Source organism: Meriones unguiculatus, chromosome 20 (assembly GCF_030254825.1).
Source record: "Meriones unguiculatus strain TT.TT164.6M chromosome 20, Bangor_MerUng_6.1, whole genome shotgun sequence".
Taxonomy (NCBI): domain Eukaryota; kingdom Metazoa; phylum Chordata; class Mammalia; order Rodentia; family Muridae; genus Meriones; species Meriones unguiculatus.
In genome coordinates, this window is record NC_083367.1 from 14,708,459 (window position 1) to 14,725,000 (window position 16,542).

The 16,542-nt window shown below is 44.2% G+C and overlaps 1 long non-coding RNA gene across 2 annotated transcripts in view; it reads left to right on the forward strand.

The window, feature by feature from the left end:
• The first annotated feature begins 1,391 nt into the window (after positions 1-1,391).
• The window catches only part of LOC132649531 (uncharacterized), a 22,020-nt gene continuing 6,869 nt past the window's right edge, over positions 1,392-16,542 (forward strand). For both annotated transcript variants that reach the window (XR_009588010.1, XR_009588009.1), the window contains exon 1: positions 1,392-1,813. This is a non-coding gene — a long non-coding RNA (uncharacterized LOC132649531). The remainder of the gene's footprint in view (positions 1,814-16,542) is intronic.

Here is a 16,542-nt window from a genome sequence, read left to right on the forward strand (position 1 = left end):
GAATCCGCTGGCCAAGGCAGAGTAATCAATTACAGGTGACTGGCAGGAGTGGGAAGCAATCTGGAAGTACAGCAGTGCGAATGGCATTGTTTCTTAATGTCTCTGGGTACATACAGATGTGTACAGATGTGGGGGGTATGGGCATCTTTAAGCCACATTTCTCTACCTCCCAAGGGATTTCGGCCGACCTCTACGAGCGCCTCTGCGTTCTGTGCAGGTTGTTGCTGGTACAATGCACGTCTTAGGAGTCTTAGAAGTGACAGTGAGGTTTGGGATAAGGAGGCAGCGCCTGTTTAATGCACAGGAAACACATGGATGCTAAGTAGAGCTGTGCAAATTAACACCAGCTGGGTTAATAAGGCCGATGTTGACAGAGTTTAAAATTGCTTCCTCAATTAAAAAGCCCAAGGAAATCTATATGTTTGGGTCTCAATGAGGACACACCAAATAGTGATAAAGAGTCTTTGCTTTGCTAAAAATAAGGAAACCAGGCCTTTACTTCACACACTTTAAAAGGAAGGGCTTGGTATGAAAAAGCAGGAGCCACAACTTGGCTGTCAATGAAAATATGCTGGACTTTGAGTCACTAGCATATAACATGAGAATTTTTCCTGTGCTGCAAATCTGTCTAAACAATTGTCGAGCTATATTTTAGGTAATTGGACTGGAGAATTCGATAGTACGATGGAGCAGCTGAGAGTGGCCATTGTCACGGTAAATTCTACCAGAGTGGACGCAGGACTAGCCACAGGATTATCATCATGGATTGCTGCAGCCATGAATCATCTGAAGGAATGGGCGGGCATGGGAGCATTAGCAGGCCTTCTGGTGTTGGTCTCCTTGGTTTGCCTGTGGTATATATGCAAGATTAGAGTCTCACAACAGTGTGATGCAGCCACGATCATTCAGGCCTTTACAGCCATTGAAGCAGGACCTTCTCCCCAAGCATGGTTGGATACTATAAAAAGCCAAAATGTTACACTCAGGATGCGAGGCTAAGCACTGCACTCAGGGTCAGCCACTTTGGACCCAGAGAAGAGCATGTCTGGTTGCATGCGGGTTGATGCCCCAGGTCCCGCCTCTGAGAAAAAGGTATCGGACGGGTCTGATGCTCTTTGGGTGGATGACACCTAAATGAACATCGGTACAAAGTCCCAATTTATTTCTAATATCAGAGATCAGACCTCTACTCTTGCCTGATGCGTCTAAAACAAAAAGGGGGAACTGTAGAGAGCTGCGGAATGCTATGCCTTAAAGATGGAGCTGGTTTCTGCCTTCCACCTTCCCGATGGTGAGTGCTCTCTGTCATGAACAATTCCACATTTGGCTAAGGCTGAGGATCTGGCTTGCTTCCATGTATGTGGACCTATCTGCATTGCCCACGTGGCACGCCTGGGTTGGCTACCCAGAGGCTATTTAAGCTGTGGGCTGGCTTTCCCCAGGGTCAGAGGATTGTTCAAGGTTCCTGAATAAACTGCATTGAAAAAAAAAAAAAAAGAAAAAAAAGAAAAAGCAGGAGCCAGCAGACCCCTCTGGCACTCACAGCAGCAGGGTTGTGACTAGCCAGGCATCGCCATTGCTTTTCCGGCACACTTACTCAAGCCTTGGCATATTCCTTTGGAAGGAGGGAAGGCACCCATTTCCTTACCCCCAAGGCTCTGTGCCTTGTATTCAATTATCGCTTTCTCTTCCATGATCACTATCATTTCCATCTTACAGAGTTGAACACCAAGGCACAGAGAAACCAAGGTACCCACTGTCATGGCTGATGAGTGATGCTTTCAGCAGGATATGCTTCCCTGCCCCTCCCCAGGTAAGGCATGCATGGGCTCTAGATTTTCTGGTTAGGCTCAGAGATTCTCTGCGGAGTTGGTGCTTCTATAGGAGCACCACCATGACAGTGGTGGAGCGCTGGTGCTCAGCACCACCGTTTCACCTCACATACCTGGCTGGTGGCAACTTAGTCATCTCTTTCCTTACTGCCAACACTGTAATGGAAAGTTCACTTGACTTTACATAGCTGAATTTAACTATTAAAAATAAACAAATAAAATAAATGTCAACAGTTACTTCACGAAGAAGCTTTATTCCCCCATGATACTAAAACCTGGAATGTTCTTTAGTTGCATTTGAGGTTGAAGGCTTAGGCCTCCTTGGAGTCATTTTTCCAAGGTGGCCTTCATCTGAGAGTGTTTTCCACAGCATCTTCGCCATCTGTGGCACGTTCTTAGAGGAGGCCTTACACTCCTGGCAGCCTGTCTGAAGCCATCTTCCTCTGCAAAGAGAAAACACCCGTAATTGTTTTCCCCTGTGTGACCCATCGCTCCCATCTTCATGCACTTTGCTTTAGTCCCCTCTACTCCTGCATGAGCAGTTAAGGGGCTGGGGTCTACTCAGGGCTTCCCGGGCTTTACAGACTCCCAGGAGCTGTGTTCAAATTTGATGAGTGTGCTTCCAAACATGTCTGAAAACTTACATCAGAATTTCAAAGAGCTCATATACCTCCCAGAGAAGCCTGTTCTGTGGCACTATGAACTTCCATAGTGTGAGGATATGCTGTGAACCCTCTCTATAACTTTGTCTCTGTTTTACACATCACTTTCCACTTGATCCTTAGTTCATGTACATAGTGGGAAAACAAGATGGCTGGGTGCTGCCCATGTACAAATGCTGGACTCCAACAACGTGAGAAACGTTTCATGGAGAATGACTGCATTCTCATTCCTTTCTTTTTTTTATTTTTAATTACACTTTATTTAATTATATACTTTGTATCCCCCCTCTAGTTTCCTCCCTCCTCCCCCCCATCCCTCCCTTCCTCCCTTTTCTCCACGCATGCCCCTCCCCATGTCCACTGGTAGGGGAGGGTTTCTTTTTCTTCTTTCTGATCCTAGTCTATCAGGTCTCACAAGGAGTGGCTGCATTGTCTTCCTCTGTGGTCTGGTAAGGCTGCTCCCCCCTCAGGGAGAGGTGATTAAAGAGCAGGCCAATCAGTTCATGAAAGAAGTGGGAAATAGTAAGATCTGGAGAGGACAGGAGGTCCACAAGGAGATCAACAGAACCAAAAAGTTTGAACACAGGGGTCTTTCCTGAGACTCATTCCTTTCTTAAAGTAGATACTGCCCCATTTTTTTCTTCATAGGTTAATTTTCAAACAACATTTATAAGATTATTATTTTAAATTGGGTGCTACAGTCACAAATGTATAACTTTCCCATTAAAATGGAGATTGCCGACTTTTCTTAAACATTTCAAAGATCACCTGATCTCATCCTTGTGTGAAAGCACGGGACCAAGCTCAATGTGCTTTTCATCGAGCCAGCCTCTCCTGCCTGCATTGAGCCAGCCTCTCCGGTCTGTGTTGTGTCCTCTACCCCGCTCTCTGGTCCTCCCCCACCCCCATACTCCTGTGTACTTTGTTGCTGTTCTCACACATTTCCCCTTTTAGAGAAATACATTTCTATTACCCAGTCATCTCATTCATCTGTGTGCCTCCTCCTATCGGCACTAATGTTACCTGGTCTAAAGCTGTAAGACCAGAATCTGAGGAGGGGAAAGGGGAAAGGATTAAGTTACTGCTGTAAACTCCAAAGGCCAGGTGTGTCCAGGTACCCGAGGGCCCTTGGGTTGCTGGTCGCTCACAGCTCTCCTTTCTCCTGGCATGCTGGGAAAGCTGCAGTGCAGAAGGCATTCTGCAACTCACACACCTGGAGCACACAGCCAGTGACTGATCTCAGGATGCAAAGGTGAGAGGAATCCACTGTACACTTTTGGTTCCAGGCCCTAGGAAGGGTCTGATCCAAACAGAGTCCAGCAACGAAGGCAGCTTTACCTAGCTGCCCTTTGGGGCCTGCTGTGCCCTTCATACCCAGAGGATACCTGCACAGCCAAATTCCTGGAGAATTCCTACCTGGATCTCATCCAGGAAACTCAATCAGAAAGGGTACATACAGTCTGTTGAGACCTTGAGAGCAATTGCGGTTTGTCGTTAAGCAGATCCTTCTTGTGTGTGTATGTGTGTGTGTGTGTGTGTGTGTGTGTGTGTGTGTGTGATAGAGTAAGGGGGAACCAGAATTTAAAACAGTATCCTAAATTCTCAGGACCTTCTAGTTGCCAGAATGACTGATATTTCATAGATGGCAAGAAAGTGTTACCAGCTCCCACTGAGTGCTGTGCTGAGGACGACTCAGGTTGCTTTTAATTTGTAGAAGTGGATAAGTGACAACACGAGAGAGGTTGGTACCACTGAAGGAGAAGTTCAGTGTCATCACAGGTCTAGGGAACAGGAGGTCTGGCTGGGCAGGCAGGGCTCAGGAGGAGCTCAGAGGGAGCAGGAATGTGGTATGGGGTATGTGGGGTGGAGAGGCTGGGCTCTGGTCTTTTCTGTTTTTGTTGATGTCTGTTTTGTTTTGTTTGATGTTGTTTTTTTGTTTTGTTTTTTAAAGCTGAGGCAGGTTTTGTTTATTTGTTTCTTTTGAAAACTGAGGTAGGGCCTGGGGACGGCATAGAAGTGCTGAACTGAGTGGTTCCTGTGTGCGGGAGCCTTACTAGTTTGTGGTCTGAAACCTGGTGCTTTAGGGTGGAAACACTGACCTAATGTAAGAGATAAAGAGCTAGATGGTAAGGGCTGGCGGTGGCAGTCTCAGCGCTTGGAAGGCAGAAGCACTGGATCTCTGCGTTTGTGGCCAGCTTGGTCTGCAGAGCAGTTCCAGGACAGCCAGGGCCACACAGAGAATTCCTGTTTCAAAAAACCAAAACCCAAACCAAAACCAACTAAACAAAAAAGTAGATGGTGAACACGGCGTTGGCCTGTTTGCCTATGAAAGGCGTACTCTTTAACAGGCTCTGCCCTTTAGGAAGTAGCTGTTTCTGGGAGGGGGATGTCTCTCCCAGGGGTCCCTAAGGCACCATAGCAGGACGTCAGAAACATAGGAAGGAAATACAGTTAAGACAACTGCCCTGGGATGCCCGAATGCCAAGTAGTCAGCGGCAGAACCTGAGCAAGCAGTACGAGCTGACGCGTAGGCCCAGGGGAGTGAAGGCTGTGCAGTTATGAGGTGTGCTGGAGGTCAGGACATCAGAGGCTTAGCACAGCATCCCCTCTGTCTTACCCGGCTTTTCAAAGCCCAGTGTGGGTGCCAGTTCTTTCTGGAAGCCTTCCCTGACCCATGAGTCAAGATGAGGTGCCCTCTCTCATCACGGCAAGCTGCCATCACCTGCATTGCCACTTTTCTTAAAATGGGTACGAACATTATTGAAGTATAACTGGATACTGTATAGACTGATGATGTGACCACTCCATGGTGTGGTTAAGGAGAAGGGTCTTTTTTCTTTTTTTTTTAATTGTAGATATGAGAGGGGTTGGGGGTTGGGAAGAACAGCCAAGGGGATCTGGAATTGTCTAGAGCAGAAGGATAAAGAAATAAACTAAACATGGCCAGGAGACTGGACATAGCCAGGGCTATCTGAAAAGGGGGAGGGTGGACGGTGGGGAAGAATAGAGAAAACCATGAAGGAAGCAGAGCAGAGCTTTCACACCACACACACACACACACACACACACACACACACACACGGTGGATGTGGGAGGGGGAAGACCGCAGCACAAATAGGAAAGATGAGTGGGGGGGGAGGGGAGAGAAGCCCGTGAGCTGAAAGGAGTTAGGGCAGGAGGGGAGGGGAAGCCAGACTTTCCAATGCATACCGGGTACTCACAGGCTTCCTTCTACAGGCATAAACCCTGTCATCGTTGTAAGGTGAGTACTAGCTCTAACTGGCCAAGAAATCTCTTCCCTTCTGAGCTCAGCCTACACATGCCCAGGTTCCCGCTGGTGGGGTGGAGTTCCCAGAATCTCTTGTGGTTTTGAGTGCTGCCTATTGAATCTGCAGCTGGTGAGCTCCGCTGATTTCTGTTAGATTTATTTTCCCTAAAGCATTTGTCTTACCATAAGTATTGGGCCTTGTGTCTACAACTTATAAGTTGAATCCCATGAACGAAGAGAAACAACAGAAAATATTTCTGAATTTAAGTATCACCAGGAATTATCATTAACAGAACAAAAACAAAAACAAAGATGAGAATACTATTCATAGCACCTTTCCAGCTTTGCCATAGTTTTCTTCCAGTTTCTGGCAAGGGGTTCTCTAAGATTCTGTCCGGATTCTCAGCCCTCTGTGTATCTCTATACTTCTCAAGTTGAGGTGAACATGTGTAGGTCCATTACCTTCAATGAGGGATCCTCTCTCGATCTAGTTTTATATTTATGTATGTATATGAGACTGTGAGTTATTTAAGGGTTGAATCTAGTTCTGGTTATTTTTGTCCCCTCCCAATTTGCATACATAGCTTAACTTAATATGGTGTTTGAATGAATTACACACACTTTGGTGCCCTACATATGATCTTGTACTCTCAAAATGTTTAAGAGCTATTTAAGACATCAAAATTATGGCATTACCTTTAGAACTGAGCATTAAAGCTTTAAAACAAAGTATAAATTATATTTCCTCAGTATACATTGTTTATATGTGATTATATATTCCCTCTACATATTAATTATATATCTATTCAACATGATGCATATAATTAAGTATACATTATATAATATGAAAAGGATATGGAAAGTATCTTGCTAACAGGCAAATGCGTGTTATAGAACATCTTTTGGGGACACAAACTCCTCAAAAGGGAGTCAATTTTAAATTTACTCCTATTTATTTTGTATTTTTTGAAATTAAAATATTACATCATTATCCCTGTTCCGCTTTCTCCTTCCAATTGTTTCTATGAGACTTTCCCTTAATTTCATGACCTCTGGCCTCTTTTTTCTTTAACTGTTGTCTCTCTCTCTCCCTCTCTCTCTCTCTCACAGACACACATGCACACCTGATATTCATACTTCCATGAAATGACAAAGATTTAAAGGCTTACCAGCCTCTTCTATGTTCTTAAAGAATGTGCTATGTCCCTTCTGATTAAATAAGGGACATGGTCTTGTATCCATTTTTTTCAACTTAAACAGTCTTTTTGGGGTGTTATTTCTAAGCCTTTCCCCTTTGTCAGATACGGTGTTGCTAGGCAGCCCAGCAACGCTTCGCAAGGGCTGGGATGACAGGTGCGGGTCCCCACACCTGCCCTCCTTAGGTCTTGTGTGTCAGTCTCAAGGCAGTGCTAACGTCTAGCACGGGACGACAACACAATTCTCTTGTTACTGGTGATTTAATTTCTTTGCATGGCATGGAATGAAAGTAAGCTTTCAATACTTCATGGCTGATATGTTTAAAATAAAGCCTTTTTTTCCTCTCTATCTAAGATTATTTTCTTATTTATGGATACTACTTAATTGCTTTTGAAAAGGGTTTTCAAAAGGGTGTGCCATATATTGTACCTCTAGAAATGCATGAGTATTTTAAAGAAAATGTAATAGCTTTCAGAAATTGACTTGATTGTGAGTCAGTTACATGGTTGTGTGATGAATAAGGCTGGCTGCCTGGTTATTGATTCGGCCCTTGACACTAGCTAAAGATCATCTTCTTGCTGTGTACATTCCATTTTCACTATTTGCTTATTAAATAAAGCAGAAGTTTAAATAGAGCAGAAGACTAATAATTCCTTGCTACAGTTGGTGTTCTGGAGAAGTTATAAGCACTGATTAGGAGTCATAAGAGTCCTGTAATTCTGTGCTCTAATTTTTGCATCAAAGCTTTCATTTGGCACTTAGTCCCAATTATGTGAAAGTATGACCGATAACATCCTGGTAAATTTTTTTTTCTGGTATATGCTTTTCACTGCTAGCAATCTCCTGAAAAATGGAATTGAAGGGATTTAGCGTCCATCTCTCAGTTAAGCACAATCATCTAGTTCCTAATCCAAGATTTTCCTTCATTCAAGTTAAATGGCTTTTTGGATCTGTGGCTAGAGAGGTGCTAATGAGGATCGATGGAGCTGCAGTCATCTAGGTGGCTTTCGGTTCTTAATATGAATAGAAAGAGACTCAAGGGAAATGAGATAGGAGAAGGTGATATCTGCCCTTCACCTTTCTTTGGAATAGGCTGTTGGTTATTTGTGTGAAGCAATTAGTGTTTTCTTCATTTTTACTGGATCCATGCCTCCCCCCACCACTACTACCGAACATCTGTTTCAATCACCAGCTACAACAGTACTGGCTATCAGTTGCTTCCTCTCTGCTGTAACCTTCCTGCTTTCCCCATTGCTTTGTGATTCTGGGGTTAGAGCTGTCACCTTTGGGAGCTAGCTCACCCTTAGGATTTGTCCCTGGAGGGGAAAGTCTCAGGGAGGCGCTGGCAGGGGCTTTTCCTCTGTGCCCTTCTCGGCTTGCTTCTGCGGTGAGTGAGAGGCCCAGGAGTCTACTTCAAATGCCCCTGGCCCTACCTTGGTAGAACCTCCCTTCAGATGAACTGTGGTCCATCCATCTTTACACGGTGAAGAGTGTCCCATTCACTGGCTTTACCGCAGTCACCTCAGTTTATCAACACCCAGATGGCTAATCTTTTTTTTTTTTTTTCTGGCTAAGTTTTTTTTTTTTTTTTTTTAATCTAAAATTTTCTATTGAAATTCCTACTGATTTTTGGTTTGTTTGTTTTTCCTGACTAGACCCTGATTGAGTCAGTAACAAAGAGTCCATGAGCTCTGGTTTGCTGCCAACACAGTATAAGATGCTTGTATTATTCAGGTTTTCATTGCTATAAAAAGTACAAGAGAGAAACAAGGAGCAAAGGCTTATTTGGGCTCACCATTTCAGAATGCTCCAGTGGCTGGCTCTCTTACTCCGTTGCCATGCCCTGTGGTGAGATGGGAATGTGTGGTGAGAAACATGCTGTTTACCTTGTCAGAGCCAGGAAGAAGCCGGCAAAGCCCCTGGCTGGGTCCAGCCTACACAGCCCCAATCAGACCTCTTCGTCAGTTCTGCCATTTCCCAGCTGTATGTGTGAGCCTTTTGGGGCGACAGCTCTCCTAAGCAAATCATCACACCATTGGAGAAGGGGTAGCAAAGCTACTACTCTAGATGGCGTTCTTTTCCTCAGCACTGCCCCCTCTCCGCGTAATAAACCGGCGAAGGGCTGGGTCTGACAGGGACCCATTGTTAGGATGAGAGACATGACAGGGTAAAAGCAGTTCTAAATAGGGCAATTTCATTGAAAAAAAATTCCACAGAAATTAGCTTGAGGAAAGAGGGAGACTGGCCCAGCACCCAGGACAGCTTGTGTTTTAACTTGGGACTGCTCTATCTGATGTGAAGATAAAGAGAGGCCCGACCCTGACTGCAGCAGGCTGTCCTTTCCTCAGCGAAGGGCAGCAGCCTCTCTGGGGGTGGGGACTGTGTGCCCAGTTGCTGGGGGCTTGGCGTCTATAGGGCAGGAGAGAGAGCACTGGGGTAGAAGTCTCCGTCTGGAGTTCTGTTCCCTCCGTGTCCGTCTCAGAGTTGGAAACACTAACGCAGGCTTGGTTTGCTGAACTTCTCAGGAGCATCACAGGTCCTAACATGCTACTGAAGTTTCCCATGAGTGTACTTTCCTCCCTGGAGTTTCTTAGCCCACCACAGCCTTTTGGGTTATTAGCCCTTCAGTTTGTCTAGGAACGGGAGTTAGACTTAAGAATGGCACTAGGAATTTCAGATTTTATCCAGTTTCCCCAGGGAACACTGAGGGGGTGCTAGCAAAGACCAGGATCATACATTTAGTATCGTTGTATTTCAGAATGGTAGTTTTTAATCCCAATCTACATCTGAAGCACACAGGCTGCTTAAAAAGAACCTAGGTGTTATGGTCCTAAGGCAGGTGCTCCATCAGAATTCATGTGCAGGGGCAGTCGTGGTGGTATGTAGCTTTGGTTTTAGCTTTGAAGCCTGAGACAGGAGGATCTTGAATTAGAGGTCAGACTTGGCTAAATAATGAAACCCTGTCTCAACACAAAACTGAAATACTTATGCTGGGATCTGACACCAAGAGGACTTGGGGTACTGCTTAAGCAATCTAGGACCCACTCTTTTGAGAAGAGACCTGAGGGAGCTTGCTGTTCCTTCATCACTTGAGGGCACAGCTAGAGGGTACATCTTCTAAGCCATCTTCAGCGGACACAAAGTCCGCTGGCTTCTTGTCTGATGGACTTCCTCCCCTCCAGGACTTGGAGGGGTAAATTTCTGTTGTCTACGTTACCTAGTTGGAAATATTTCCTACGTCATCGGGGCAGACTAAAGCAGTGGACTAATGCACCGACCCATTAAGTCAATCGGTTTGGGACTCAGTTAAAGTTGTGCAAGTATTTTCAATGTACAGAAAAATTTGCCAATCACTGATCGTCAGAAACAAAAATGTAAAAGTGTAGCATGAGGAGTGTTAAATAGCCAGTTACCAATAGAGCCTAACATTAGAGAAAGTTTTCCAGCCTAAGGATTACTTAAACTAATCTTCAGGGCAGCTTGTTATGCCAAAGACATCTGGCTTCAGAACCAGGGACCTGGCCTCCAGGTTCTCCCAGCATTCCTTGGTTTAGAACTAAAAGAAAACAAAAACAAAACAACAAAACAATAAAAACAAACCAAAAAACACTACATGGAACTGTCTAATGGGTTTTACTTTACTATAAAAAAAATGGCTTCAGATAAACAAACATTTGCTTAGTAAATAAATGAATGAACGACCTCTTTGTAATTAGATTCCAATTAAACAAAAATAAAGGAAGCAGATCTGCCACCTCTTAACTTGAGGAAAATTAATTAAACATTAATTTCTCATCTGGTATTAACCTCAAGATAAAGCAGTTCTTGGAGCTGTGTTTGGCTAATTTATGAAAATCTATATTTAGCGTGAGGGTGAGGAGTACCTAATACCTTTGATTTAATTTTTTTCCCCTAGCACTTAAAACGAACAGTGGTTTCAAAAGAGTCCTAAGCACACTTCAGCGGCACAGCTCTTTCTATTGCTTTTGAACCTGCTGTGTGACCCCCAAGCCACGCTGTTTATGTTACTTCAGAGACAGAATCAGAGGCACCACCCCTGGACACCGTGCACGCCGAAGGAAAAAAATCATTAGGCTTTACATTATAGAAGCATTACGAGGAACAGGGTTTGAAATCATAATGCAGCCACAGAAGAACAGCTAATCTCAGTCGAACGGAACAAGGCTCCTGTATGCTGATTACATGGCTTGACAAGTGATGCAAAACTGGATTGCTGTCTAGAGAGAGTGAATTAATTGATTATCAGAAGGTATTTTAGTCAACCTATAATGTGAGTGGGACATGAAAATTAATGCTACTTAAATTCCTATTCAGTACAAAATCCCCACCATTGTGCTTGTTTCCCAGTTCCCTTCTAGCCCTCTGTTTTACAAGGTGTTGCTTTTTCCTTCAGCAGCTGGTTGCATGCTTGCAAATCTTCTCCATGAGAATAGAACCCCTCGAGACTGCGGAGCCAAGCTCATTATAGAATGCTTTTCTTTTACTCACATACCTGGTGGGAAGCAGGGTGCAGAGCTGAAAGTGCTTTTTGAATTAAGTTGGGAAGAGCGTTGGGTTCATAGGTCAACCCATAAAGAAAACATGTGGCTGATTCCATGGCATTACAAAGTGCTTCAATATGCTGTAAAATGAAAGAATACAACATTCCCTGGGGGGCCTCTCTGTCTTGTTTCATATACACTCAGCTTCCTCATACATATTCTGTGGTTAAATTACAATGACATAGGAAGCTTTGTTTGATGGTATCTGTTTTTTTTTTTTTTTTTTAAGTAGAGCCTGAGCATAATATATGCTGCTTGGGTGGTATCTTAAGTAAAGAATGGAGAATGATTCTGACTGGAAAAACAATTGAAGGATGTTATATTTGTCTCGCTTGTCTATTTATTTATTTATTTATTGAGGAAGATTCTGGCTGGCTTTGAACTTATGAGGCCCCAAAGTCCTGGCATATCTATACTCCACCATTACTGTTGAGAATGAGATCTTAGTGACTGAGAGAATGAGGAAACCTCCGAGTTGTTCAGTTCAGGCTCAGTAGGCCCCTTACTGGGTTGCACTGAAAATTCCTGCTATTTATGCATTATTGTCTACACTGAATGACATTCTACTGAAGGAATACAATACAGGGCCCTTCCTGCACCATCCTATCATTTACACGTGATCATATGTTGTCACAAAAGGGGAAGGAGGTTTTGGATGAAATTAAGAGGTACAGTTTCTGGCCTTGGATGAACTGCTGAGCGCTGGGCAACCTTGGCGAAAGCGTTGGTCCATTTTGGAGAAGACACATAGTAAACAGAAAGCATTCTCTGTTGTAGTACCTCTGTGGATTCGGCTCTAACTGAGGTACTTTCTTTAAGAGAGGGTGCTCATTATTTCTGAAACAGCATATTCTTTTGTTCGACGACAGCTCGAAAGATTTGATAGATTCTAATTACACCAAGTTAAAATTTAACACGTAACATCAGTCTATTGGGATAGTGTGACTTTTCTTGAGAAAATATGAACAAATGATGATTATTCTCCCCAAACAGGGGACCGATAGAAGGCCAAGGGGACTAGTCTACCCAACTGTAGCTTAGCAAACCTGTGAATTTCTCATGGTTTCTTGTGGGGCAGTACATGGTTTGGGGGTAGCTGGAACCACTGGCAGCCCACCCCAGCACGGGTGCCAACTGCAAAGAGCTGTACCTCCAGAACCCCCACAGGACCCACAGGCAGCCTCATTGGTCAGACTCTCCCTCCCCAGCGATTGTTTGCTGCTTTTGCAACCTTGGGATGAGGCTTGTAAATCTTCCGTCTTTCAGGAACTTTCTCAGCTTTGGAAGTTCTTTTCACTCTGAGTGGTAGGAGTTCCCCTCCCACCTCCCAGACGAATGCTTTAATTTGAAGAAAATAGCTACACAAAAACCCTACCCTTTCTCTGACTCTCACATTCTTTCCGCCCCTGGTTTCATTAGATCCCCTGAGCTTTGGAGAGGGTGACCACCGTTGTCTGACTTTTTTTGTCTGTCTGAGGCTGAGTACTGGGCCACTATGTCACAACAGCTCCTACTCTCAGCAGCTTGATTAGTTATACATCTCTGTTTGCCCATTGCAAAAGAGATATTTCTCTCCGTGACTGACCAGACTGACAGCACTATTAATTTATGGGTTTAGACACAGACCTTTAGAAGGGAATTTGACAGACACATCATATCCATTTGAAACAGCAAATTCGTTGCTTCCTCCCTGGAACGGATGCCATCTATGGCCATCAGCTTTTGCCTTGGCTTACGGTATCAGAGGTGAGTTCACTCGTGGTTGTATCCATAACAGTCATGCCACTGTTTCAGTCTGGTGAGTTTCGCCTGGGATGTTGACAGTGTACAGCACACAGGGACCATAGCTGAGCACAACTGTTGGTAACAATTCTCGCCCAGCAGCGTACACAGGACCTTCCGACAACAGGACAGCCAGCCAGCAGAAAGGGAGCTTGTTGACTAGTCAGGTGTGTTTCTCCAGGCCCTGCAGCCAAAGCGTATGGTAGATAGAGCAGTAGGTACTAAACATCTAGTTTTGGCATGCAAGCAACAGTAGCGCAATAGTCTGCCTAGCCGACAACTCATAGGAAGGTAGCCTAGCTCTTTGGCTTTGGAATTTTCACCCAAAAGTCTTCTTTTGGGTAAAAAGGGGCTCATGGGGTGCCCCTTTCTACCAACGCAGGGTGCATTTGTTCAAACTCTTCAATTGCTATTTTCGTCATCTTCCAGTCTTACAGAGGGGAGCAAGATCTCTAAAGGTCTAGTTCTTTCAGCTCAAAGCAAGCTCTAACTGTTCTTGTGTGGTTAGGGAGGTTTAAAAAAAAAACAGGAAGTAAAAAACATCATGAAAAGATCTGACTACTTGTATCATTTGTTGTATCATTACTCACTCCTAGACAAGCTTAGTTTTCCCCCTGTGCTGGTTCCTGTCTTTTGTTGCACAGGTTTAAAGCCTTTCAGAAGCGCATTAGCACAGTGTTTAATTTTCTGTTACTTTTTTTTTCCTGCGAATTCTGATTCTCTATAAATCTTGCCATATTTATCTTGACTGACCTGGACAGACTCCCTTGTCTGATCTTCTATCCTCTTGTCCCATCCTTTTCTCTTCCTCCTCCTCTTTTCACCGCTCTCTCCTGTATTGTAGAAGTCATGTCTTGCTACAGAGCCAGCAAAGCCATCTAGGCCTCATTGCAATCCTTAGGTGCTGTGGAGTCAGTCTGGGCTCTCCGGTGAACATGGTCCTCTCTGGGTTAATGCCCCAGGCATCAAGTGTCAGCCCTCTCATACCAAGTTCTTTCAGTAATGTCTGAGTTTCCTCTGTTGTTCTCTCATCTTTGATGGGCGCCCAGCGCTCCGTAGCTACACATCTCTAGTGGCTTATATGAACCAGTCCCCCAGAGAAAGATTGTTCTTGTGTTGCCTTTGTTTATATGTCTCTGAATCAAAAGGGAATGGGAAGCTATAATGCTCTGTTTCTCCATTTTCATGGCACTCCTATTGATCCTATTGGGGCTATTTCATTCTTGCTTAAAAGATTACCCAAGTCAAACAGTTTAAAAACAGGATATTCCCTCATCATCATCGTTTCCTATAGGGTAACTATTTATGACCCTTGTCTGCATGAGGAGTCACAGCTACTTTGTTTTCAGATTGAATTATATAACCTACATTAAAGGGTTAATGTGAAAACTCATGTCATACACTGAATATGGACAATTTTGGAAAGGTGCGGTGCCAGGAAAAATTAAATTATTGTTGTTATAGTTTTCTATGGTGATAACCATCTTAGTAACTGAAGAAACCTAAGAAAGAAAATGAAGAGCAGAAAAATACTTCATGAAATTTTGTGGTTCTGAGCACAGCTAATAGTCAACACTTAATAACACCCAAGATTTTTGTAGTTCTTTTCAACCATCTAGACTATTTGTAGGCATGTCCGTTAGGACTATGGAATCCTGAAATGTTTCTCTTTCAAGCCGTATACATACAGATGGTGATTTTCCTTTATGTTTTTCTGAAAAACCCTTTTGTTGCTGTTGCCAAAGCAAGAATTTTCTTCTTATGCACTGAAATTCACAATAAAATTCCTTCAGCTCAACATAGCATCATTTCTTCCTCCTCTCCTCCTTTTCCTCCACCTCCTCCTCCTTCTTTTGTTAGCATTAATACTAAGCATTCTTCAGGACATGGGTTGTTTTTTTTCTGTGAAAGAACAAATAGTGATTTTTTTTTGACTTTGTGGGACATAAGGTCTGTTTCTGTGTCACCACTAACTTACTAAGCTGAGGTAGTGCAAAAGCATCCCTAGGTATACATACATACATACGTGTGTGTGCGTGTGTGTGTGTTACAAAGCTGGGGTGGCTACATTTCAATCACATTCTATTTGCAAAGCAAGCAACTGGATGCATTTGTGCTTTTCGCTGTATCTACTGTTGCCTTTGCTAACCCTTTATTTACTGCATTGTTTCTCAAAACTGCAGAATCTAAGCTTTTTATCATCTTGTGGGAGTCCTTGGAAAATATAGGTTCTGGCTCTACCCTAGGCCTGTTGTACCAGGGTCAGTGTTCATAAAGGATTTCCAGGTGAGTCATATGTCTTTGTATTTGTGACTCCACGGCTGCAGATGGCTAGCACAAGGGAGACATCTGGGAGTGCATCGCACCCTGCTCATTGGGTTTGGCTGTCTTCTCAGATTGTAACTTGGGAGCCTTTTCTTCCCCCTGTACATCCTCACCCACTAACTGCTCTGCTTTGGCTGTCAGCTTGCCTTGCCACCTCCTCAGTGGAGCAGCTGCTCATTCCCCAGTTTCTGTGTCCTCATGGGAGGTTGTTGGGAACTTGTCAGATGAGGAGGGGTTGGCTTGCTTGCAACTCTGCTGAATACATGGCCTGCCTTATTTACAAGGCAGCCCAGCCCAGCCCCCACCCCCTATGTTACAGCACCTCTCTCAAGAGTCAAATGGAAATCAAAAAGGAGGTTCAAGGCACAGAGGTCATTTCTCCTTGCGTATTGGAATATGGAAGAGCCTGCAATAATTACTGCACTTTTTAGTAATATGATAACTGCAACGAGCATCTTCCCTGGCAGTGCCGGTGAGGTAGCTGCCATCTCTTTCTCATCATCATGGCTGCCTTCTGCCCTCTGGGTGAAGCCAAAGCTCACCAAAAAGAAGAGCAAGATTTTTATGCATCGCAAGTTAAACTGACAAAGCAGAGTGAAGTGAAACTGGCGGGGAGCCCCTAGGCAGTGGCAGTAGGTTTCGGGAAAGATTCGAGGGCCAAATCCTGATGCTCAGCATCTGTCACAGGAACAACAAGAATACAAACCTCATGCTACTGAGGACTTCAGGAAGTTCCTGGTCCCCAAGGTCAAGGAGCTGGGAGTCCTGCTGATGTGCAAGGAGTCTTACTGTGCGGAGCCTAAGCACAGTCAGACTGCAAAGAACTGCAAAGCGCAGCTGTCAACACCAGGCTGTGCAGTGAAACAAACAATGGGTAGATGGCTCATCTGCATATTTCATATGTGCCTAAGTAA